This window comes from Bactrocera dorsalis, chromosome 3, assembly GCF_023373825.1.
Source record: "Bactrocera dorsalis isolate Fly_Bdor chromosome 3, ASM2337382v1, whole genome shotgun sequence".
Lineage (NCBI taxonomy): Eukaryota > Metazoa > Arthropoda > Insecta > Diptera > Tephritidae > Bactrocera > Bactrocera dorsalis.
Window position 1 is genome coordinate 27298692 of NC_064305.1, and position 26140 is coordinate 27324831.

General features: G+C 38.2%; 1 protein-coding gene across 1 annotated transcript in view; it reads left to right on the forward strand.

The window, feature by feature from the left end:
• Positions 1-26140, forward strand: part of LOC125777269 (uncharacterized) — a 281549-nt gene that overhangs the window by 153118 nt on the left and 102291 nt on the right. The window lies entirely within an intron of this gene.

A 26140-nucleotide genomic window follows, 5' to 3' on the forward strand; every position in this document is an offset into this window, starting at 1 on the left:
TGAGATTAATGTTGAAGTTGAAGTTGAGGTTGAGGTTGAGGTTAAGGTTGATATTGAGGGTGGCGTTTAGGTTGAAATTGAGACTGAAATTGAGGTTGACCTTGGCTGCAACTGAATTGCTATTGTTAATGAATTTTAGTCTCTAGAAAATATTTTTATCTAACTTATAATATCCATACATATTTATGGAAAATCTAAACTGTAAAAGATCAAAAATTATCTACTAAACCAAAATAATATTTTCGCATTGGACATTCGTAAATCTTTCATCCGATTGCGTATTTGCAGCACTCTTAATGCCTGTGCTTCGCTCAACACAATTATAGTTTAATTCGTTAACATTTATGGGCGACAAAATGACGACAAATTCGTGTACAATGAATAAATTTAACGATTACATTTGTAAGGATATTTCACGTACATAAAACTAAAATACATTACGAGTATGAATTGGCGTGGCGTAATCGAATAAGTGAGTAAATTGAATGTGGAAAGCGAGTGTATGGGCGTACGAGTATAAGCGGATATGCGGATGTGTAAGTATGCATATCCACTTGTGTATAGCTCTGTGATTGTAGTGTGTGTGTGGAATCAATAAAAATTGACAAATGCACATAAAATGGCCACCTCCACACCGCTATGTCGAGGCATACAGTAGTTTGTTGCAAATCGCTTAATTCCATACAACTACAAAAAATAAACCAACATTTCAGACGACATAATGCATTTTAATGGCAATATTATTGTTCCGATTATTGCTCCGGAAATTCGCTATCTCTCAATTCATAGGGTTTAGTGTCACGCGGTACATCAAAATCTATTTAACTTAACGGCAATCAATTCAACTCAGCGCAACTCAAAGCGCGTTCCCACTAAAATGAATTCTCACGTACAATGTAATACATATATATATAGTTACGTACGTTCAAATGTGTAGTGGTGTGCTCAGTGAAGTGTTATTCGATAAAGATTAATACAGATAAACGCAATGGGCGTCGGCCCACTGCTGACTCACATGCCTCACCTATGTAATTGCATTTGCATGATTAAATAATTGTTGCACTCACATCCATATATTGGGGCATCCGGTATTTCCAAAGCTGACTACATTTTTGTAACTTCCCCTACAGAATCTGCTTCTTGTTTTTATTTTAATTCTGCCTAAGTGATTTTTTTTCTCATAAATGGGTTTTTTTCCAATAACTTTTTATTTCTAAAACAGATCTGGATGTTTTTTTTTCACAAAAACATTCCTTTAGTAGTTATATGCAGATAAAGTTATAAGAAATAATAAAAAACCCAAATTCTTGGTTATTTGAATTTTTCGCACAATTTTTGTTATTATGTGAAAACAAGAACGAATACAAAAGTTTTAAACCTTTCCATTACCTATAACTTTGCTATACGAGTATAACTTTTTTCTATAGGGCTCGTAGTTTTGCCGGAAATCGAGTTAACCGCGCTTCTCCGGTTCTTCGTAAATACTACACATACACTTTGTTTCACTACTATAAAGACATTATATTTTTGTGAAATACTGAAAAAAATATGTTCTCATTCCAAAAATAAATGATGTTATTTTAAAGTTACTTTTTCTTTTACTTTTCCTACTTTTATAGGTAGTAAGCAGAATGCTCTGAAATCCGATCAGTGTTTATTTAGAGTTATAAATATATTTTGTTAAATGGTGTAAGATAATCGGAGAATGCCTCGCAAAATCATACTTAATGATAAAGAAAATGAGGTATAGAAGCTTTGAATTGCTCCATTGCTTGGAATTTTTTAAAGTTTTTACAGTGGTGGTTAATTACCTGAATAAGAAATAAAATATGGACAGAGAACTTCTCTAGTCGAAAAAAGTATTAACACGCGACAGGAAAGTGAAATTTGTCGACAGCTATCAAATAAAACAACACAAATACGGAAAATGAATTGAGCGATCCAATTCTTTTCGCGACAGTGTGAAGATAGTTAAAATTGTATGATAACAACGCCCACATAATGGTTTTGTTCACACTACTAAAAGCGCGATAAATCAAACCACACAAAAGTTGAACTAGCGCTTATGAAAGTTAAAAAAAGACAAATTTCAAAGATAAACACAAGACACCTTAGATCTATGAGTTTATAAATCATTCTGAAGTAATAGTTTCGTATAATGTTAAATAACAAGCTTAAAGTTTGCATTCCTTTTTTAGAAATTTTTTTCTTCTCAAAAGCTTTGGCTACATTTTTAAAGAAGTTATAACAACAATCTCAAGTAACATTACAACATTTTTAATCCTTTTTTATTAAACGAAATTTCCAAAGTGTCATTTAAATATATAGGCTGCTATATATATTTCTGGACTAGGCAACACTTAGTGTTGCCAGGTGCAATCTGACATTTCCATTGGAAAGTTTGATAGTTTTTCAATCGTGGCCGACGCTCGCTCAAAGACGAATTCCGTGAAGGTCGTCCAAAAACAGCCGTTGTGCCAGAAAACATCGATGCCATACGTGAACTGATAATGCAAGACCGTCATGTAACATACCTTCAGATAGAGGCATGTCTATGCATTTCTCCCACCAGAATACATTCGATATTACATGAACACCTGGCCGTAAAAAAGGTTTGTTCTCGTTGGATCCCGCATAATTTGACAATCGCTCAAAAAAGGCTCGTGTGGATTGGTGTAAAGAAATGCTAAAAAAATACGATCGCGGTGCTTCAAAAGGCGTTTATAAGATCGTCACAGGTGACGAATCATGGATCTATGCGTATGAGCCCGAAACAAAACAGCAATCGACCGTGTGGGTCTTCCAAGGCGAGCCAAATCCAACGAAAAAACTAAAAAAATTTTCGTTGATAAATATGCCTATTTTCATTATTAGGCCAGAAATATATATAGCAGTCCTCGTATTAGCTTTTGCTAATTCTTCTTCTCTCCTTTCCTTGCAGGTATGTTTCCATAGTATTTGTTATAAATCAGCAAGGAGAACAATCATATTTTTAATATCAATGAGCGAAGATCCAAACAATGTCTGGTGAGTACGCAGAAGTAAGTAAGAGTGAATGAGTGAGAGGAAGTGAACACAAGAGAGACCACAAATTCACTTTGTTTTGCGGCACTGGCGTGTGAATCTTACTGAAAATAGATGTGCCGTGTGCAAAAAGTTGTTTTTATATACTCGTATGTGTATGCGTAAACATAAACACCACTACACATTGATTCAATATTCCGACTAAGGCTACCCATAAACCATTCTTACATACATATTTTTGTGTGTGTTTGAGTGCTTCACTGAAATTTGGATTTCCATTTCCATTTTGACCAAAATCTGCTGTTGCAAAATCAATTCGTGTGCATATTTGCTTTTGAGTGTGAGATGATGATTTTTGTTATGCAGATCAGATGAAAGTGAAAATTGGTACTGAAATATGTACTCAAACCCATCACATACCCAGAATTGCTTCGAGTAGGAGTGTGTGAGAGGTTAACTTTGCATGTGGCACTTTCACTGACATATCATTCTTCTTTTTACCCCATTTTTTGCCTAGAAATATAAACGTTTATTCCTTAGATGAAATTTCAATAGAACAAGCACCTCTTTAAATGAGCGCATATTAAGGATTAGTCTGTTAGTATTCGAAAGAATAATACAGTATTGTACGGCTTTGGTCAGTTTGTTTGGTGCAACTTGTCCACTCTGGGTGACGGCAGATATAGTTGATTTCATTCATATTTGCTGAATAAGCAGAATATTTAAACATAGTAGATGAAACGTTGAACTTTGTATTGCTTATTGAATGTATGGAATGGTATGAGGAGTTGCTGGGGCAATACATGCTGTTTTTTCTACATTAATTATTGTCCATTTTACTTATAATATTTAATTCAATTTATTCAAATTTTCAAATCTAGATTACATAATACTGAACAAGACTCGGTTTGGTACTGCACCAAAGCAATTTTTTTTACGAGATTGAGTCATAAGTTAAAAGGTAATTACGTTTCTCCAAAGTTACCCGCCAAAGTTGAAATATTTGGTTTCGAATTTCAAAATAGATGTTATTTAAATAAAATTGGTAATTGTGGTATATTAGTTACTTGAAGAAATGGCACTTGAGATTGGATTCTTCCCTATCTAAACTAAACATATGGCCATCATTTACGTTAGCTTTTTATTCCAATGGTGTATATAAGAGGTGAAAGTTAAATCGTTGTAATCAATCCAATAAAAGTTATATTTTTCAAAAATAATAGACCAAGTAACTTTTCCCCGTGCATTGTTCCAAGAGACATGTGGAAGGGATGGAGACGCTGCCGAAGAGGCGCAATGAGCCTTTTCGTCAATGGACCTAAGCTGAAGGGGAAGGTTGAAGGGGGAGTCTTCCATGAGGTGCTCATAACCAATTCTTGCTTCAAACCGTCAGACCACTGTAGTGTTTTTCTAATAGAAGTGGTAGCGATCCAGGTATTAACAAATGTACTTTCTCCACTTTTTACGAACCCAGCGAATTGAAAGTTTTGTGACAGGCTCTAGACGTTTTTTCACAGTATTTTTTGGCATCACAGCAGACAAGCGTCTTTAGCTGTATATTTGTGGCATCATGAGAAATCAGTTTATTTACCTAACCTCAGCTATTCTAAAGAACCTAGCCAAATTTTGATCCTTTACTATCGACGTGAATTTATTTAAGCGTTATTTTTCCTGATTGTTTCCCCGATATATGTGTACTTTTATATACTTTCTGTATAATGTTTTTGGGAAAAAAGTTACCATCACTTATTCTCTATTATACTCTTAATCTTTACAATTTTTGTGTTTCACCATATGTATAATTTATAAGCTATGACTGGATTTAATTTGTCCCCATGTCTCCAAAGGATCATCAACGTTGTGAAAATATTCACCGCTCTATAAATTCAGTTGAAACCTGTTGTTTCAACTAATTGTTTTAGTAAGCGTTCCATCTGGATATCCACTAATTTACAAGCATTACAATTAGAGTGTGATCGTGAATAAAAATAATAAGGAGTCCATATGGTGTACAGTGCTTGGAAAGTGAATGTGGTCCCATTTCCTATTAAATTTATGTTTACATTACGCGAACTGTTAGAGTTATTTCTCTACTGTAATATAAAAATTAGCGATAGACATCTTCAGAGGATACTAAGGATGATATATATAAGAAATTTAAATGGATGAGTGTAAATGTTTCAACTTAACTATGGGATTTTGAAGGCGAAACCTAAAGTTTTATTAATAAAGTGTAAATATAAGTTGTTGCTTACCGTGTGTCATAATTAAAATAAATGTGGTAGAAAGTGAATGTGATCATCAAAAATTTACACTATGAGTTCGCACATTTCCCGATTAACGGCAATTGATATACGAGGCTATACGTACCTTTGAAAATATTCGTATAATTTGTGGCTATTCTAAATTGCTCGAATGTAGTTTTGCTTTCATGTTTTTTGCTAGATTTGTGTAAAATTAGAACTTTCCTTTTCAATTTTAGGGCTGCCGCCGTCAATGTTGCACAAAACATCGTTATATACTCGCATGCATTGTATGTTCGTCATATTTTTGCAAGCACTGTTTAATTGCTTGAACCAAGCTACAGAAGTGCAGCTTAACATGCAATTATTATTGAAAACAAGGCGGAATGTCGCTGCAAATGGAATAAATGAAAAAAAAACAAACCATATAGAGTACCGCAGCATGGTAAGGCAGATTTTTTTTAAATTTTTGTTTACTTATTTCTTCATTGAATGCATTCAAAAAGAAAGCCAAAGTTGACCAACTGCCTGATGCTCTTTCGGTCAAATACTAGGCTTGCTGCATGCCGCAAACCCAAGCTGCTGGGAAGCCATGGAATCTGCTGCTGGTGGTGCGACTCGTATTTCATGACTAGCTCTTTACCTGCGGCTTCGCCCACAGTGGAGCCATTAAATAAGTATGAGAGATAAAGGGTAAGGGTATAATAATAGAAATTAGACAAAATGATAACTAAATTTTATTGCTTGACTGAGATCAACAATTTCTAAAAATTACTACAGACAATGAAGATTCAACACCTTAAAATATGCGTATTGAAATGCAACAAAAAATGTTAAAATATATTTCACCGTAACAAAAATAAATAATTCTGAATTCTAACAATTTAAAAAAATAAAATACAGAGTGTTAATCTAGTATATTTTTGTAGACTATGTTATAAGTTTTCCCGTCGGGTGAAAATATGTGTAGATTCTGGGCATTAGATACATGTGAACAGGCTACATAAAGTTGACCATGAGAGAAGCATGGGTTTTCTAAATGCACTCCTGCTACTTGTAATGATTGTCCTTGTGCCTTCTTTATAGTAACAGCAAAGCTAAGCTTGACGAGAAACTGAACCCTTTTAATTTTGAGTGGAAAGTCAGTGGGATTAATTGGTATCCGAGGCATTATAACACTATTTCCCTAACCGACACCTGTTAAAATAGTAGCACCAAGTATGTTCTGTCCCAATTTTGTTATCCGAAGCTTTGTTCCATTACATAGCAGAGGAGCATCTAGATTTCCCATAAGCATTACTGGTACAGTGTGACGGTACACCTGATAGTTCAAGTTCATTTAAAAAGTCCACAGGATATGAAGCACTTAGTTCCGTATCTATAATTGTATCCATTGACAAATATTCCTTAATTTTTCCCTGAACTTCGTTTAAAATATCATTGTTGATCCTATTAACAATTTCATTTCTTGGTGCTAATATTGCTCTTGCCCACAACCACTGATCACTACACAAATTTTGTCGCAATTCCGGAAAAACATTAGCAATGAAATCCACATCACTTTCTACTAAATTACAAAATTCTCTTGACAGTAATATGTAGCCTTCAACGTCAACATCTAAACAACCATCACCAATTTTCAACAACGTTTCTGCGTAAGGTCCTGAATCCACGTCATTATGAAGATGCACTCTCTCATATTCGTTTTCAGGCGGAGTTTTTCATCTTTCGACCATAAGCGTGATGATTTAATTCACGCTTGAATTTCATCTGATGTTGTCCCCCTCTGAATCACTGGGAGGGTTTGACGGAAATCACCAGTCAATAAAACTACCATGCCATTTTGGATATACCAGATTTCCGCTTTCGTGGCATTTTCTAAGAAAAGCAGAGTAAGAATGAACATCAGCGAGTAAGATCTAAAATAATAAAATGACTGCTAACCACAAAAATTACGGATTACGTTTTTTTATACTGCATGTCACGACAGAAGAAAATAACAATAAATATAGAAAAATTAATATTATTATGTTAATACAACTCTAACAAATAATTTCGACCAAATTAGTTATCACAAAAACGGTACTCACGGACTTTTTTTTAGATCATTAAAAGAGAAACAATTTTTTCATATATAACTTTTGTGTATCTTGAACCGCTTTCGCAGCGCAAGGAACAGAAGCCCTCAAAGATAAATAATTTCCCCCGTTTTTTACACATTTATCACTGTTTCTTCGCTCCTATTGGTCGCAGCGTGATGCTATATAGCCTATAGCCTTCCTCGATAAATGGACTATCTAACACAAAAAGAATTATTTAATTCGAACCATTAGTTTCGGAGATTATCGCGTTCAAACAAACAAACTCTTCAGCTTTATAATATTAGTATAGATTGCTTTTGCTATTTTTTCCTTGGACTATTTTCTTTTAATGAAAATCCTTTTTTCTGTGTGCGTACTTGTTGTTGGTTCATTCGCTTTGTTTCGTTGGCATTCATTTTTTCTGCTGTTCTTTCCCATGTTTGTTGTCTTCTCTTGCCTTCTTAACCGCATATTCGCATTTATTTTTTGTCCACATTTATTTTGCACAGCCATTTTACATTCTGCCAACCGCAGAGCTGCCTTCCATTTACCATTTCTTAGTGAATGCACAAAAAAGCTGAAATGATGACGAAGGAGAAGAAGCAATAATATTGAAGCCGTTTCATTATGGCGCGTGACATCGTGATGCAGGCACAAGTAAATTTGCTTTCTATGACTTCTGCCGGCTTAAACCATCCAACAGCTGCTGCTGCTTTCGTTTCACGTCTTAATTCGTATTTCTTTTTAATTTTTTTTTGTTATTGCTGTTATGCTCTACTACTACTGCCTTTTTGTGTTGCTTGTGAATGGAAGCATATTAAAGCTTGATGCCGGCAAAAAATGCCAATATTTTGCTTAGTGTGAAAAGTGGATTCGTAAAAGATTTGTAGGAAGCAATTGCCCATGTATGTATGTATATATACTTCGGTGTTTTACATGTAGTAGACTGTGTGAACAGTGACCATATTTTAATATTTTTTTATTAAAGTTGAAACACATGGACTTTGTAGGTGTAATATATGTACTTAATTGATAGAATATCTTAAGTTCTGGTTCTGTTGAACATTTTTGTCTGTGTCGAAATACCGCTGCCTCTACTCCCAGTGTGAGCATATTTATTTATATTTTTGCAATAATACAATTTTTGAATTCGTATTGTATTTAACCGTTTTCGAGATTATAATTTAACGTTCAATGTTGCCAAATCGCAGTTCGGAGTATCTCAACTCGATTTTTTAGGTCGTTCAATTACGAAAGACGCTATGCACCCATTGCCAAGCCACGTTGAAGCACTAACAAACATGAAAGCGTCCAAAATTGCAGAAGAGCTTAAACGTTTTTTGGGAATGCTCAACTTTTATCGTAGATTTCTTCCAAACACCTTAGAGCTACAAGGCCCTGTATTCGCTATGATTCCTGTGAATAAGACAAACGACAGCACCATCTTAAATTGGAATAAAGATACTAAACGCCATTTAGAGGCTGCGAAAGCCCAACTAGCAAACTGTGTTATAATATGTGACAAGTCATTGATTATTGGACTCAATGGATGGATCATCACAGACATAGACGCGGTCAATCCTTAAAAGAGATAATCTTCAAAAATAAATGCCAAATAAAGTTCATCCGAATGATAATAAACATTCATTAAATTCGAAGTTTCTGTATTTTTCTTTAAAAAAGTTGGGAAATGGATCAGACTTTAGTAAAGTAATAAAACAAAGTAAGTTTAATAAAGTTTTGTCGTAACCGGAAACTTATATCCTTGTGTTTGCTCTTAGCAAACTGCGAGTGTATGAAATGTTCGGTTTGAGCTAAACTTTGCCTTTTCTTAATTGTTTTTAATGAACGTATACAGTATTGCATACACATAAAGTTGCCTTTAATCGTTTTAAATACCGAATACTAAAGAGCAACTAATTTGTGAGGGGTTGTCAAGATATCCAAGACGAATAAAAATTATTCCTCATAAATTGGGTTACTCCGAGCGACTCTGATTTAAATTTCAAAGCGCTAGATATATACACATGAATTACATGTTTGAACACGTATTTGTGACACGTATTTGTGACGAGTGAATCGGAATCATTTGTCGTAATATAACTAATAAATTGTTTAAATTGGAGTCTGCCATTTGCTCTCCTTACATAACTACCAACAGTATAACATGTTGCAACATTTGCACGTACTCATGTAAAAAACCGTTGTGTCTGCGTATTATGCCTACCTCTGGTTACACTCGGGCTGAGTGGCTGCTATTGCACAATTTATACAAACTAATGTATGTACATAAATAGTAAGCGGCAATAAGTTAGGGTCAAACGCATTGCTGACATAGCTAACACTGCAAATATATATATACTAATATATATACACATGCACATATTAAAGAATATCAATGCTCCCATGTCAGTCCGACACCGAATCAGGGAGACAACAGATAACAAATCTCTAGAAGTTTACGACAATATGGGCATAGCGCTGAAAAATGAGTGAAACGCATGCAAACTGTGTGTACGTATGCGAGTCAAGCGGATTTAAAAGAAAGAAGAGAAATACAACTGATATGTTATACATAATGATTACTGCTTCACTATTGTTTTAGTAGACTTTTGCTCAAAATTCATGAAATATTCTTTATACTATAATTCTAAAAAGTCAAGCCGACTTTTAAAATTGAGTAAGAAACAAGAAAACACGTTAACTTCAGCTACAGCGAAGCCTTCCTAAATAAAGAAGTCAAACAAGGATTTATTTTGATTGGTCAGTTTTTATGGGAGAGAAAACATTACCATGAGAATATGAGATCAACGAGTCTAGGACAATTTGGATCAAAGAATTAGAGAATGAGACAGGGAAGAAATATAAACATTAGTTTATTTAATGTAATATGGATTGAGAAAAGCTGAGAGCTAATTAATCCAAAGCCAAAGTGTTTCTAAACTTTAACTAACTACATCTCTCCTCTCAGCAGTATTCCACTAATAAATACGCAATACTTAAAAGAGGTCGTAAAATGCATTTTATTTTAATTTTACCAACGCACATATATGCAAAACATATACACACGACTGACATTAGCGACTGAGGAAGTCGGCGTGGTGAAATTTTGAATTTATGTTCATTTCAAAAACGCATTGCATGGTTTAATAAACCGCACGAACCCCTGGCGTTTCCACATGTGAGGAAATAAAAAAATTTATTAAATACATACAAACATTTTGCAAATGTATTCCATATGTGTGTATGCACTTCCCCTTCATTCGCTTGCATTTGATTATTCCGGCACTCAGCTCACTACAAAGCAGTGTTTATGGCGACTCCATCGATTTGCTGCTGCCTTTGATTTTGCTTTTTATCTGCCGCAAATTCAGTTTATTTGCCATTATTAGCTTAACACGAAACATATCTTACATCGAGTGAATTGAGTGTAATAAAATTTCACAGTAAATTCACTTATTTTTAATTTAATGCTTCGACGCACAGCTTCGGAGGCAACAGTAAGAGTAGAGCAAAAATCAGATGGGAAACAAAAAGCGGCGTGCGGGAGTCAGAGCGAAGAACAGCTGCTCATACAGAAACTGATATGCTAATGTGAGGGTTGTGGGCTAGGGTGGGTCGATTCCGGACTTTTTTCAATTCGGGATTTCTAATAGTGTGGAAAAGTTGCCTTAGTACTTCCTGATTCCAATGCAACTTTTTGTTTTGAGATCGGATTGCATCTTCAACCCCAACTCCGGCCTTGAAATTTCGGAAATTCGCTCTAAAATCGTGAAATTGTCTACCTAGCGCCTGAAATACGCATTTTATGGCAAAATGTATAAAACAAAAGTTATTTGTCACGTCAATTGCTACCGAAATGGTATATGTAGGTGATCATGGCCGTAGGACGAACCGTTCCCGAGATACGAGCAAAAATGCGGCGCGCCACCGCGCAAGGTGAAAATCGGCTTGCGGCCACACTTCTTGACGTTGATTTGGCCGATTGCTATCACTCACATTCATTCACCAACGGACACGTTCGGATAGGTCTCCACACAAATATTTTTCCATCGAGTTCCTTCACTCTTGTCGGTGATTTCGTCGAGTTCTATCACTTACATTCATTTCCCTGCGACATAAGACACGTTCGGACTGGTCTCCACATATATATTTTTTCATCGAGTTCCTTCATTTATATTCTCTCAACAGAACACAGAACTCAAAATGTCTGTATCTAAATTTAAATTTAGACAGAAATGTCCTGTGTTTGGCATATATCCGTACAATCTCTCTGAGTCCCAGTTACCCACTTACCAGGATGTTCTCTTGTGTTATCAGTTTGAAAGATTTCGTATAGGGCGACTCCGAGGTGACAACTATGAACCTAGGAGTAAAGAGGTTACAGAAATAGTTGCAAAAAAGGTTGAAAATACTTTCAAAAAGTCATCTATTCCGATAGTTTCACACACCAGAGTTGTACAAATGATCACCACATACCAATTTCTGACTCTTAAACAAATGTTTTTAAGGAACTCAATAGGTTTGAGCTCTAAAAGAGACGACTTTGTCTCTTCTGCCGGAAAATTATTTGACATCGCTGTTTATACATGAATTTAATTTTCTTCTTGCACTTGTCTAAAGGAAAGGAAAGTTCCTATCAATGAACAACCATTTCTCTTGGACCAGAGAACCAGAAGAATTGGTCGCATTGGAAGTGTTGATCTACCTGAAACAAAAAAGATTACAAAGAAAAATGAACGAAAAGAAAAGCTTTTGAAACGTCATGCAACATCAACACTTACCAGAAAAGTATCAGCTAGAACACGTGACTATTCAGATTGGCCAGACTCTCATACAGACGACAACAATGTAGGTGCGTCGCACATGGATTCTTCCAAAAACGATCCTGATGATGAATTTTCTCTTCCATCCTCTAAAACCAAACAAAACACACTAGTACGAGTATTAGAACACACTGCTTTAGCTGCCCAAAGATTTGGAGTAAGTGATAGAGCAGCGGCCTTGATTGTTTCATCTGCTTTTCTGGATACCAAAAAAGCAGGTTTGATAACAGAGGATCAGGCTAGCTTTGTCACTGACAAATGCAAGATTAGTCAACCAAAAAAAAGTGTTGGAGTTAAGCTCCAAAACACCGAAAGTATTGACTCTGTATATGGGCTGTATTTTGACGGCCGCAAAGACAATACACTTACACAAGTCAGCGAAGGTGAAAAGTACTACCGCGTGTTGTCATTACTTTGGCCACGTCTCCTTCCGGGTCAGCTGAGGGTGAGACACAAGCTATATGGCAACATTTACAAGACAATTTACTTGATGTGGATCATCTAGAAGTTGTCGGTGCTGATGGCACCAACATGAACACAGTTTGGAAAGGTGGAATCATTCGGAAACTAGAAGAAAGAATAGGTAGGCCATTACAGTGGGTTGTTTGTCTTCTACATTTCAACGAACTTCCATTTCGTGCTCTTTTCGAACACATAGATGGTGTCTCAAAGAGTCCAAATACATTCTCTGGCGAGATAGGTAAACTGCTCCCTGATTGTAAGAAGTTGCCTGTTGTCTAATTTGAAAGTTTTCCATCCTGCCAATTACCTTCTGAGGTTATTAATCCGACCCAACTTGGCACAGACCAAGCTTATCTCTATAAAATATCAGAAGCTGTTATTTCCAGTCAATTTTCCTCAGATTTAGCGTCGATGCATCCAGGTAACATGTGCAAATCTCGCTGGCTCACCTGTGCAAATAGAATTCTGAGATTATACATTTCTACTGACAAACCAAAAAAGGAAATAAAGATTTTGGTCAAGTACATACCTACAGTTTACTCACCTTTGTGGTTCTCAATAAGCTGCAATTCAAAGGTCGAGATACTTAACTGCTAAACTTCGCAAGGTTGTCAATTCATCCATTCAACAGAATGCTTTCTTTGCTCTTCCAGAAAACATTCTCCTTAGTATGATGACTGACGAACGGATAGAAGTCAGAAAGTTGGCCCTTGACCGTCTTCTGGCAGCCAGAGGAGCAGAGTCTGACACTGTAAATGGAAGGGTTAGATGTAATAAAGTGCCAAAGCTGAATTTCAAAGCTAATAATTATTACGATATGATTAAGAAGACTATTACCTTGACTGTTCCACCAGTTCTTTGTTCAGTTTCTAACGAAGAACTCATAAAAGGGCTGTCGTGAGACACTTCAGAGGTATGGAAATTTAGTGAATTCCCCTCTCACACCGTGGCAGTCGAGAGAACCGTCAAACTGGTGGCAGAGGCATCTTCTGAAGTTATTGGCCCCCAATCTCGTGATCGTTTTATACGCTCTTCACTGAAATCTAGGCAACAAGTGCCAAAGTTTAGTACAAAATCTGATTTTATCAATAAATTTTACACAGATTCAGACTAAAACAAGCTGTGACATATGGTTGGTTGGTTTGGTTGGGCTTGGGAGGAACCCGAAGAGCAACCACCTCCACGCGGTGGGTTCTGGGTGACCAATACAGGTTAGCTGAGAGCTGCAACAATTTTCACCTTGCGCTGTGGCGCGCCGCATTTTCGCTCGTATCTCGGGAACGGTTCGTCCTACGGCGATGATCACATACATATGTATATCATTTCGGTAGCAAATGACGTGACAAATAACTTTTGTTTTATACATTTAGCCATGAGATGCGTATTTCAAGCGCCAGGTATACAATTTCACGATTTTAGGCGAATTTCCGAAATTTCAAGGCCGTAGCTGGGGTTGAAGATGCAATCCGATCTCAAGACAAAAAGTTGCATTGGAATCAGGAATTACTAAGGCAACTTTTCCACACTATTAGAAATCCCGAATTGAAAAAAGTCCGGAATCGACCCACCCTATTGTGGGCCATGTGAGTCCAGCAGCGAGGATTAACAACTATCGACATTCATATATTTGTACTTCTTCTTTACTGGCGTAGACACCGCTTACGCGATTATAGCCGAGTCAACAACAGCGCGCCAGTCGTTTCTTCTCTTCGCTACGTGGCACCAATTGGATATTCCAAGCGAAGCCAGGTCCTTCTCCACTTGGTCCTTCCAACGGAGTGGAGGTCTTCCTCTTCCTCTGCTTCCCCCGGCGGGTACAGCGTCGAATACTTTCAGAGCTGGAGTGTTTTCGTCCATTCGGACAACATGACCTAGCCAGCGTAGCCGCTGTCTTTTAATTCGCTGAACTATGTCAATGTCGCCGTATATCTCGTACAGCTCATCGTTCCATCGAATGCGATATTCGCCGTGGCCAACGCGCAAAGGACCATAAATCTTTCGCAGAACTTTTCTCTCGAAAACTCGCAACGTCGACTCATCAGATGTTGTCATCGTCCAAGCCTCTGCACCATATAACAGGACGGGTATTATGAGTGACTTATAGAGTTTGGTTTTTGTTCGTCGAGAGAGGACTTTGCTTCTTAATTGCCTACTTAGTCCGCAGTAGCACCTGTTGGCAAGAGTTATCCTGCGTTGGATTTCAAAGCTGACATTGTTGGTGGTGTTTACGCTGGTTCCAAGATAGACGAAATTATCTACAACTTCAAAGTTATGACTGTCAACAGTGACGTGAGTGCCAAGTCGCGAGTGCGACGACTGTTTGTTTGATGACAGGAGATATTTCGTCTTGCCCTCGTTCACTGCCAGACCCATTTGCGTTGCTTCCTTGTTCAGTCTGGAGAAAGCAGAACTAACGGCGCGGGTGTTGAGACCGATGATATCAATATCATCGGCATACGCCTGCAGCTGTACACTCTTATAAAAGATTGTACCTGCTCGATTAAGTTCTGCAGCTCGAACTATTTTCTCCAGCAGCAGATTGAAGAAATCGCACGATAGGGAGTCGCCTTGTCTGAAATCTCGTTTGGTATCGAACGGCTCGGAGAGGTCCTTCCCGATCCTGACGGAGCTTTTGGTCCCGCTCAACGTCAGTTTACACAGCCGTATTAGTTTTGCGGGGATACCAAATTCATACATTGCGGCATAAAAGGAGCTCCTTTTCGTGCTGTCGAAAGCAGCTTTGAAATCGACAAAGAGGTGGTGTGTTTCGATTCTCCTTTCGCGGGTCTTTTCCAAGATTTGGCGCATGGTGAATATCTGGTCGGTTGTTGATTTACCAGGTCTGAAGCCACACTGATAAGGTCCAATCAGTTTGTTGACGGTGGGCTTTAATCTTTCACACAATACGCTCGATAGAACCTTATACGCGATATTAAGGAGGCTAATCCCACGGTAGTTGGCGCAGATTGTGGGGTCTCCTTTTTTATGGATTGGGCATAGCACACTTAAATTCCAATCGTTGGGCATGCTTTCGTCCGACCATATTTTACAAAGAAGCTGATGCATGCTCCTTATCAGTTCTTCGCCGCCGTGTTTGAATAGCTCGGCTGGCAATCCATCCGCCCCCGCCGCCGGCGGGTAATTGCTATTCGAACTTCTTCTTGGTCGTGCAATTGAACGTCTGCTCCATCTTCATCGATTGGGGAATCGGGTTCGTCTTCTCCTGGCGTTGTGTGTTCACTGCCATTCAGCAGGCTGGAGAAGTGTTCCCTCCATAATTTAAGTATGCTCTGGGCATCGGTGACTAGATCACCTTGGGGGGTTCTACATGAGTATGCTCCGGTCTTGAAACCTTCTGTAAGCCGCCGCATCCTTTGGTAGAATTTTCGAGCATTACCCCTGTCGGCCAGCTTATCAAGCTCTTCGTACTCACGCATTTCGGCCTCTTTCTTTATCTGTCTACAAATGCGTCTCGCTTCCCTCTTCAACTCTCGATATCTATCCCTTCCCGCACGTGTTGTGGTCGATCGTAACGTTGCGAGGTAGGCAGCCTGTTTTCTCTCCGCTGCGACACGGCACTCCTCGTCGTACCAGCTGTTCTTTTGCACCTTCCGAAAACCAATGGTTTCGGTTGCAGCTGTACGTAAGGAGTTTGAAATGCCGTCCCACAGTTCCCTTATACCGAGTTGTTGACGAGTGCTCTCAGAGAGCAGGAGTGCAAGCCGAGTAGAAAATCGCTCGGCTGTCTGTTGTGATTGCAGCTTCTCGACGTCGAACCTTCCTTGTGTTTGTTGGCGTGCGTTTTTTGCTGCACAGAGGCGGGTGCGAATCTTAGCTGCAACAAGATAGTGGTCTGAGTCGATGTTAGGACCTCGGAGCGCACGCACATCTAAAACACTGGAGACGTGTCTTCCGTCTATCACAACATGATCGATCTGGTTGGTAGTTTTTCGATCCGGAGACAGCCAGGTAGCTTGATGAATCTTCTTATGCTGGAATCTAGTACTACAGATAACCATATTTCGGGCCCCGGCGAAGTCGATCAGCCTCAACCCATTTGGGGATGTTTCCTCGTGGAGGCTGAATTTACCGACCGTAGTGCCAAAGATACCTTCTTTGCCCACCCTGGCGTTGAAGTCGCCAAGCACGATTTTGACATCGTGGCGGGGGCAGCTCTCATAAGCGAGCTCCAAGCGCTCATAAAAGTCATCTTTGGTCACATCGTCCTTCTCTTCCGTCGGGGCGTGGGCGCAAATCAGCGATATGTTGAAGAACCTCGCTTTGATGCGGATTGTGGCTAGACGTTCATTCACCGGAGTGAATGATAGTACTCGGCGACGGAGTCTCTCTCCCACCACAAATCCAACACCAAACTTGCGCTCCTTTATATGGCCACTGTAGTAAATGCCACAAGGACCTACTCGTCTTTGTCTTTGTCCCGTCCATCGCATTTCTTGGACGGCGGTGATGTCAGCCTTTATTTTCACGAGGACATCAACCAGCTGGGCAGCGGCACCTTCCCAATTAAGGGACCGGACATTCCAGGTGCATGCCCTCAATTCGTAGTCCTTATTTCGTTTTCCATGATCGTCATCAAAAGGGGAGTCTCTCATCCGAGGCTGGTTGTTGCTATTCGCTGGGGTTGTTTTTTTACGTGGCGGGTCCCAAACCCAGCGCACAACCCTATGTAGGGGATATTTCGCCTTCTCACGTTAGCTCGCCTTCAAACGGATATTCTTAGGCTACCCAGAGGATACTTGGTCAAAGACCGGAAGTCGTGAGCTGCTTGAGTCATATGTAAAAGAATCGTTTCTGGCCACTCCCAAGTTAATGGCGATAAGAGAACTTTCCTCACTTGCGTGAACTTCTACATATGACTCCATCCTCCATATATTTGTACACTGGTGAGAAAAAAGTGAATATTTCTGTCTTGCTGTGTTCTTATATAAAATATATATTTTGAAGATTATAACTCTTTTGAGTTAACCAACAACTGCGAAGTCTTTTGAGTTGTCACCAAAAAATTAATCGATCCTAGAAGCAAAAGTAAGAAAGTGTAAAACACTAAAGAAATATAGTTGTTGTAGAAAGCAGGGTTTTTATAATTCCCAAGATGTTGTCAAAGTTCGCCTTTAAGCTCACTGCCCTCATTATGTTATTAACTCAATAAATCAATCTAACTCTGTCTTAGAACTAAAATTCGCTCCAACAAAATCATTGGATGGGTACCTATACCTCAGTTTTGTATTTTGGTAAAACAAAAGAAATATTGATTTTAGTGTCCTTACATCCCCTTTACTAATGTAATACACATAATTTACCAAATACATATACATCCTTGGAAACTTTGTTTTTTCTTTAGGTGAAATGGTCCGTATTGAAAGCAATTATTCTAATCCAACAGACTTGATTCCTTTTCCACAACATAAGGGGCCATCCATAAGTTACGTCACACCTTGAAAGGTGGGGAGGGTATCATTCGGAAGTGACATTAGGTGACAAGGGGGGGTCAAAAGCTTTGTGACATCACATTTCAAAAGACAACGGCGCTAAGTTTGCTCCATTGTTCCTATAGATATTATTAAATCTCCAAGCATCATCCCATCTGAAACAAGTTTCATATGGTAGTTATTGCCCTAGTGTCGCGTCATACTTATTTAAAAGATCGTGTAGCATATGTGGCCTATATTTTTCTTCATATAAAGCTACCATGATTCGCACCCGCCTCTGTGCAGCAAAAAACGCACGCCAACAAACACAAGGAAGGTTCGACGTCGAGAAGCTGCAATCACAACAGACAGCCGAACGTTTTTCTACTCGGCTTGCACTCCTGGTCTCTGAGAGCACTCATCAACAATTCGGTATAAGGGAACTGTGGGACGGCATTTCAAACTCCTTACGTACAGCTGCAACCGAAACCATTGGTTTTCGGAAAGTGCAAAAGAACAGCTGGTACGACGAGGAGTGCCGTGTCGCAGCGGAGAGAAAATCCATAAAAAAGGAGACCCCACAATCTGCGCCAACTACCGTGGGATTAGCCTCCTCAACATCGCATTCTATCGAGCGTATTGTGTGAAAGATTAAAGCCCACCGTCAACGAACTGATTGGACCTTATCAGTGTGGCTTTAGACCTGGCAAATCAACAGCCGACCAGATATTCACCATGCGCCAAATCTTGGAAAAGACCCGTGAAAGGAGAATCGACACGCACCACCTCTTCGTCGATTTCAAAGCTGCTTTCGACAGCACGAAAAGGAGCTGCCTTTATGCCGCGATGTCTGAATTTGGTATCCCCGCAAAACTGATACGGCTGTGTAAACTGACGTTGAGCGGCACCAATGATATTGATATCATCGGCCTCAACACCCGTGCCGTTAGTTCTGCTTTCTCCAGGCTGGACAAGGAAGCAAAACGAATGGGTCTGGCAGTGAACGAGGGCAAGACGAAATATCTCCTGTCATCAAACAAACAGTCGTCGCACTCGCGACTTGGCACTCACGTCACTGTTGACAGTCATAACTTTGAAGTTGTAGATAATTTCGCCTATCTTGGAACCAGCGTAAACACCACCAACAATGTCAGCCTAGAAATCCAACGCAGGATTACTCTTGCCAACAGGTGCTACTTCGGACTGAGTAGGCAATTGAGAAGCAAAATCCTCTCTCGACAGACAAAAACCAAACTCTATAAGTCTCTCATAATTCCCATCCTGCTATATCGTGCAGAGGCTTGGACGATGTCAACAGCGGATGAGTCGACGTTGCGAGTTTTCGAGAGAAAAATTCTGCGAAAGATTTATGGTCCTTTGCTCGTTGGCCACGGCGAATATCGCATTCGATGGAACGATGAGCTGTACGAGATATACGACGACATTGACATAGTTCAGCGAATTAAAAGACAGCGGCTACGCTGGCTAGGTCATGTTGTCCGGATGGATGAAAACACTCCAGCTCTGAAAGTATTCGACGCAGTACCCGCCGGGGGAAGCAGAGGAAGAGGAAGACCTCCACTCCGTTGGAAGGACCAAGTGGAGAAGGACCTGGCTTCGCTTGGAATATCCAATTGGCGCCACGTAGCGAAAAGAAGAAACGACTGGCGCGCGGTTGTTAACTCGGCTATAATCGCGTAAGCGGTGTCTACGCCAAATAAGAAGAAGAAAGCTACCAATCAACACAAACAATCACATAAAAAACAAGAGCTATTACCTGTTGCGAAAATTCGTCCTCAAAGAATTGCAGCAAGACGTGCCGAGAGATTCTCTGTTTAATGAATGATGACGATGCTTCATGGATGGAAGAAGATGATGCTGATACGAAAGATGTTCCTGACATCCGAGTTCAGAACGAAAATGAAGTGCCTGATTTACCAGTAATAAATGATATAAAGGAGTGGGTCAAAAGTCCATGGACACAAGATGATTAAGTTTTGTATTTTTAATTAGCATAATTAAGTATCTGTTACTTCTTGACTAGTAATTCGTTGTCTCTGTACTTTAATATTTAACTAAATGTTGATTTTATTAAAGATTATTCAATATATAAAGGGTGATTTTTTAAGAGCTTGATAACTTTAAAAAAAAAAAAAAACGCATAAAATTTGCAAAATCTCATCGGTTCTTTATTTGAAACGTTAGATTGGTTCATGACATTTACTTTTTGAAGATAATTTCATTTAAATGTTGACCGCGGCTGCGTCTTAGGTGGTCCATTCGGAAAGTCCAATTTTGGGCAACTTTTTCGAGCATTTCGGCCGGAATAGCCCGAATTTCTTCGGAAATGTTGTCTTCCAAAGCTGGAATAGTTGCTGGCTTATTTCTGTAGACTTTAGACTTGACGTAGCCCCACAAAAAATAGTCTAAAGGCGTTAAATCGCATGATCTTGGTGGCCAACTTACGGGTCCATTTCTTGAGATGAATTGTTGTCCGAAGTTTTCCCTCAAAATGGCCATAGAATCGCGAGCTGTGTGGCATGTAGCGCCATCTTGTTGAAACCACATGTCAACCAAGTTCAGTTCTTCCATTTTTGGCAACAAAAAGTTTGTTAGCATCGAACGATAGCGATCGCCATTCACCGTAACGTTGCGTCCAACAGCATCTTTGAAAAAATACGGTCCAATGATTCCACCAGCGTACAAACCACACCAAACAGTGCATTTTTCGGGATGCATGGGCAGTTCTTGAACGGCTTCTGGTTGCTCTTCACCCCAAATGCGGCAATTTTGCTTATTTACGTAGCCATTCAACCAGAAATGAGCCTCATCGCTGAACAAAATTTGTCCGAAAAAAAAAAAAACCGAACACTGATTTTGGTAATAAAATTCAATGAATTGCAAGCGTTGCTCGTTAGTAAGTCTATTCATGATGAAATGTCAAAGCATACTGAGCATCTTTCTCTTTGACACCATGTCTGAAATCCCACGTGATCTGTCAAATACTAATGCATGAAAATCCTAACCTCAAAAAAATCACCCGTTATAAGAATAAATAGAATAATCTGTTTGTTTTTATTTTTTGATAAATCCATAAAATTGGAAAATGTGTGACGTCACGACAGGGGGAGGGAGAGTTCAAACTGTGACAACTTGTGACATGGACGGGGGAGGGGCTAAAAAGTCCTTAAACTCGTGTGACGTAATTTATGGATGGCCCCTTACTTAACCTAAAAGTGTTCACTGACGTATATATTCCAAATGAATGAATTTTAGATGTTTTTTTATTTGAAAAAAAAAAACGCAACATACCGTTCAGTTTTAAGGATTTAAGCGTGATCAGCAATAACTCAATTTCTGATGAGAGATCTTATTTCCCTAAATTAACCCCTATTATTAACAAAATTATTCATTGAATCTATTTCTAGAGTCAGAGTTTCTCGAGTGACAATTGCGCGTAGTTAAGTTTCGTTGAAATATAAATACAACATAGTAGTTGCTATATAATCGCTCGTTACTGTAGTCCCACTCCCATTCTCACTTCACTCGGCACTTCAACTGCTGCTATTAAATGTTTTGCAAGTCAGTGGTAAATTATTTACTTCGTTATCACTTAGAATATACTTTTGTTTCTATGTGAAATCTGTTGTGTTGTAGACAGCATAAGCAACAGCTCTACCAACATAGCTTTTAGTATCTCACCGCTCATGTAAAACCAGTTAATTTTGCATGAGTTTTTGAATTTCACAAATTTTCAATTCAACTTATTGTTTTTGTTTATATGTGTGAGTCTGACTGTGGATGCTCCACAAGAAATTGCTCTAGTTTCGAAAACGCTCACTAGTAGTGTTCTGCTTATATTAAAAAGATTAGCAAATTTGAGCAATAATGTGGTCTTTAACACTTTCAGTAAAATTCGAAGTTTTACAAAATTAGAGAATGAAAAGAAAACTTCAACCTCCGCAGTAGACGTAGTGTTGGAACCATAGCTTCATAATTCCGTAAGCTTAAAGTCGAAATTTTTCGAAGTCAAAAAAATATTTGTTTTATACATATATATTATAACTAGTTCTCTGTGCAAAAATTTAAATAAAAGAAATAATTCAATAGCTTCAAGTCAAATTCGAGCTCTTCGGTTTGTAGTTTCACATTCCTTTTTTCCTATAGAGTTGCCTAATTTATTTATTTTGCTTCATGGCTTTTGACAATGTTTTTGCTATGTGGCATGCCTCAAGACACAACTCCCACAACACAAATACATTTGGTATTTATGAAGCTTAATTAAGTAAAATTGTAAGCTTTTGGGGAACACATACACACATATACCTATTATATATATAAACATACACAGGTTAGCAATATTATCAGTTTATATTGCTGCCATTCTCTGTGCGAGTTATTCACGACTTCTAGTGGGTTATTTTATTAGTGTACGATTAATAAAACATTGTTGGTTTATAGACAAGCCTTAACCTGCGGGGATGATTAGTACTTAATAAATATGATATACATATAGTATAAAGTAAGCAGATGCTTGGAGTTATTTGCAAATGAATGTTTTCAGTTGTAGTTTAGACATTGATTGGCTTAAGAACTGTTCTTGAAAGCTATATTAAAATATTGAATTTATTTATGTTAAAAGTGATTCAATAGCCTAAGTTTAGTATTCACTGTACACTGAAAGTACAATAACTGCCATTGTTCCCTTTTATTTACGGGAAAGAGAAATATTTGATCCTTTGGAAACTATTAAATTTTATATGGGCTGCAGAAATTTTCGTTTTTTAAAAATGTATTAATAAAACTCGTGCTGAAGACCCACAATTAATGCTTGTCATATCGCTTGGTATCTAATCGTAGCTCAATTTTCCACAACTTCTACTGAAAACAGTTTCCCCGTTAAAAATTTAAGTGAATACTGTGTCCGTCTCTGTAAAATTATTTTACGAGCTGAACATGATTCCTTTTTCTTACCAAAAATTATTTTAAGGGATTTGTTGGTCGTATTTGTTCCAGTTAAGCATTATTGAATTCAGGATAATCACTTATATTGATATCACCATACTTTTAAAAATTATTGTATTCTCTAAATAAACTCTAAATTCGGCTATGAAACTTTCAGAATTTTCCTGCGTTAAGCCATTTAAATTCATCAATACCATTAACGTAACAGTCACGAAGTGATTACTTTTATTCCTGCCATTTAACTAGATCTCCGGCAAATATTATACGCAGATACATATTTGTATTTGTCCAAGTCAACTTGAACTCACGAGGTAATTGTTTGCGCACGGCCACAATGTAGAGCCAAAGTATGAACAATACGTTACTCCACAGCTCAATGTTGAAATTCAATCCACTTTGATAGACGCGAAGAGAGAGGAGAGTAACTCTTTGAATGGAAGAAATAACGAAAAGTGAAAGTTGATGTAAAGAAAAAGCCAGCGGCTGCAACCTGAGAGACTTGTCCATCAAACGTTGATCGCTGACGACATCGAATTGAACAAAGCCGCTGCTTCACCTATTTGTGTGTAGTGTTCAGGTCTAATCTCTTCGTACCCCATGAAAAATTATTAAATTTTTGAGAATTTTTTTAAAAGAAAGTAATCGATCAAAATTCTTTGCATATATTTTTTCAACTATATTTTAAGTTTTTTTTTTTACAAAAATAACAGTTATTTTCCGTCTTTGGAGGCGTCAAAAAAAAAGTAGGTCATTTCATAATAAATGTATTCAACAATATTTAGTTTTTTTTGAAGTTGATCGGTCAATTTCCCATTGAGTTATGATTTTGAGAAAAACGCGTTTAAAGTTTCACTTACATACAAGTATATATTTATACTTGCGAGCGGTCTCCCTTTAGAACGCTGCCATTCAAAAATTATTCAATACTAGCTGACCCCGCAGCCGTTTTCCTGCGAGAAATTACATATGTATATGTTTTGAAATGAAAAGAAAATTAAATTTATCATTTCTTTTATTTTCAATGTAACGCAGCTTGATAAACAACATTTTTTGATTTCTGTTGCGGTGCGTAAATGTACAGAGAAGATAGTTTTCTAACTCGTGAGCACGCTACGTATATTCGACCGTGTGAAAAACATAGCAGCTTAAAATATATGCCATACACTTCTAGCGACTATCCTTGTAACCTGATGATTGTCATCTCAAATGCTATTTTTACTGGAAACGGAATTCGTTTGAACTGAAATGGCAAATCGTGAGAACTCAAACAAATTCGTAGAATCAAGCATTCTGCCCCCTTGTATTCGATAGCTGCGTCACAATCAGTCGGGTTCCATTATACAGTCTCGGTTGTAGATTGCGAAGCATAATAACAACAGATCCAACTTGGAGACGCAAATGATGCGGTGGCATACAAAGCCCCTCCAAGGAATTTAGAAACTCCACTGGATAATTCACGGCGTCGTCTTCATTGTCAAGACGATCGATCGATTTATATGAGCGCAATTCTGCCGGAATTTGACTTTGAATCTTCCAGTTTAAGTCTAAAGAATTCACGATGAGTTCATCTTTCGTGAATCGATAAACGGAAGATGAAATTGATATCAAACCAACGGAAGTATCAACAGGAATTTATCCACATTCAATTTTCAGATGTAAAATGTCTTCGGCAATGCCATTTTTGTTCGTATCCCATAATAGACGCGGATTTGGAGGCTGATATGTCGAAATGATTATCGTGAAAAGTGTGCGAACGTCATTTTCATTCCAGTGATTATCATTTTCCAGCAATTGTAATTGCTGGCTTGCTTCTCAAAAAGTTGCACACACCGTATCATTTACAGGACGCAATGAATCATATGAAGTTGAACCGCGCACATTTATCAATAGCAACCGAAGGTAGAAACAATCGTCGTTTTTCGGGTGGATTGTGTAAATTCATCTTAATGCATTAATTGATAACACACCTGGATGTCCATTTACTGGTTGGCCTTGCTTTCTGCGTAATTACTTCTTCAACGATGCATTCCATGCATAATATCGGGGTATTTCCGAATGTCCTCGCAAACGGATTACTGACGAAAGTTGAGCGTATATATTAATTTTGTTGCTGGCGGTGTATCCATTGGCTGTACTGTATTCCCTGGGTTGAAATATACTCTTTGACCATTCTCCAAATTAACTGCGAGACGCACAACAGTCGGAAAGCGCTACAAAGTGCTTTAGTGCAGTTCACGTATCAACCGTATCGTTTAAGACCAATAACCGCCATGTTGCTTCCTTTGGTAATGTACTTACAAACGTATTTTATTGATTACACCAAGCTGCAATACTCAACATTGGTTTGCGCTAGTATTAGACAATGGTGGTGAATATATTACGATCTGTGTGTTGTCAACTTCGATATTCACACTTCTAAATTGAAAGCTGAATATTCTGCCATTGTCGTCTAGTGAGCAACGCCGATAAAGAACAGTACAGTACAGCCATCATTTCTTGTTTGTTTTTCCGAAAGAAAAGCACGTGGATAGTGTTTGGTGGATTTATTGTCTGTATCGAAGTGGGATTGTGGTATCCGCAAGGCCCATGAATCATATTGGTTTTCATCACTTCGTATAATACTGGATCTTTCTCTGCATCAGAAATTTCCGCAGAAATGATTTCATCAATTTGATTTGGTATAAGCACCATCCAAAAAGGAATGTGTGCGTGGGGCAAACCTCTCTTTTGCCACTCAACAGAGTACATCTAGTATCTAATCGCAACATATATACGTTGCTTCTAGATAAAGTCCATTGAAGTTGTTGCTTGAAAAGTATTCATGTGACATCGTGACGATCGCTTGCTGATTGACCGCGATCCATAATACCGCACGTATGTCATCGCATCTTGGGAGTACTCGGTCAAGTGCCTTGCGCTGCTAATGTACTTATGTGGATGCCAAAAAGAACACCGACCGATATTACAAATTTAAATCTGTAATTGATCACTTTGTGTGCAACACACATAACATTTTCACTGAATAATTTCAAAACATTTTTGAAGCAAATGACAAATTTGAACGATTCAAATAATTGGAAAACAAAACAAACGAACAAACATTCATTCGT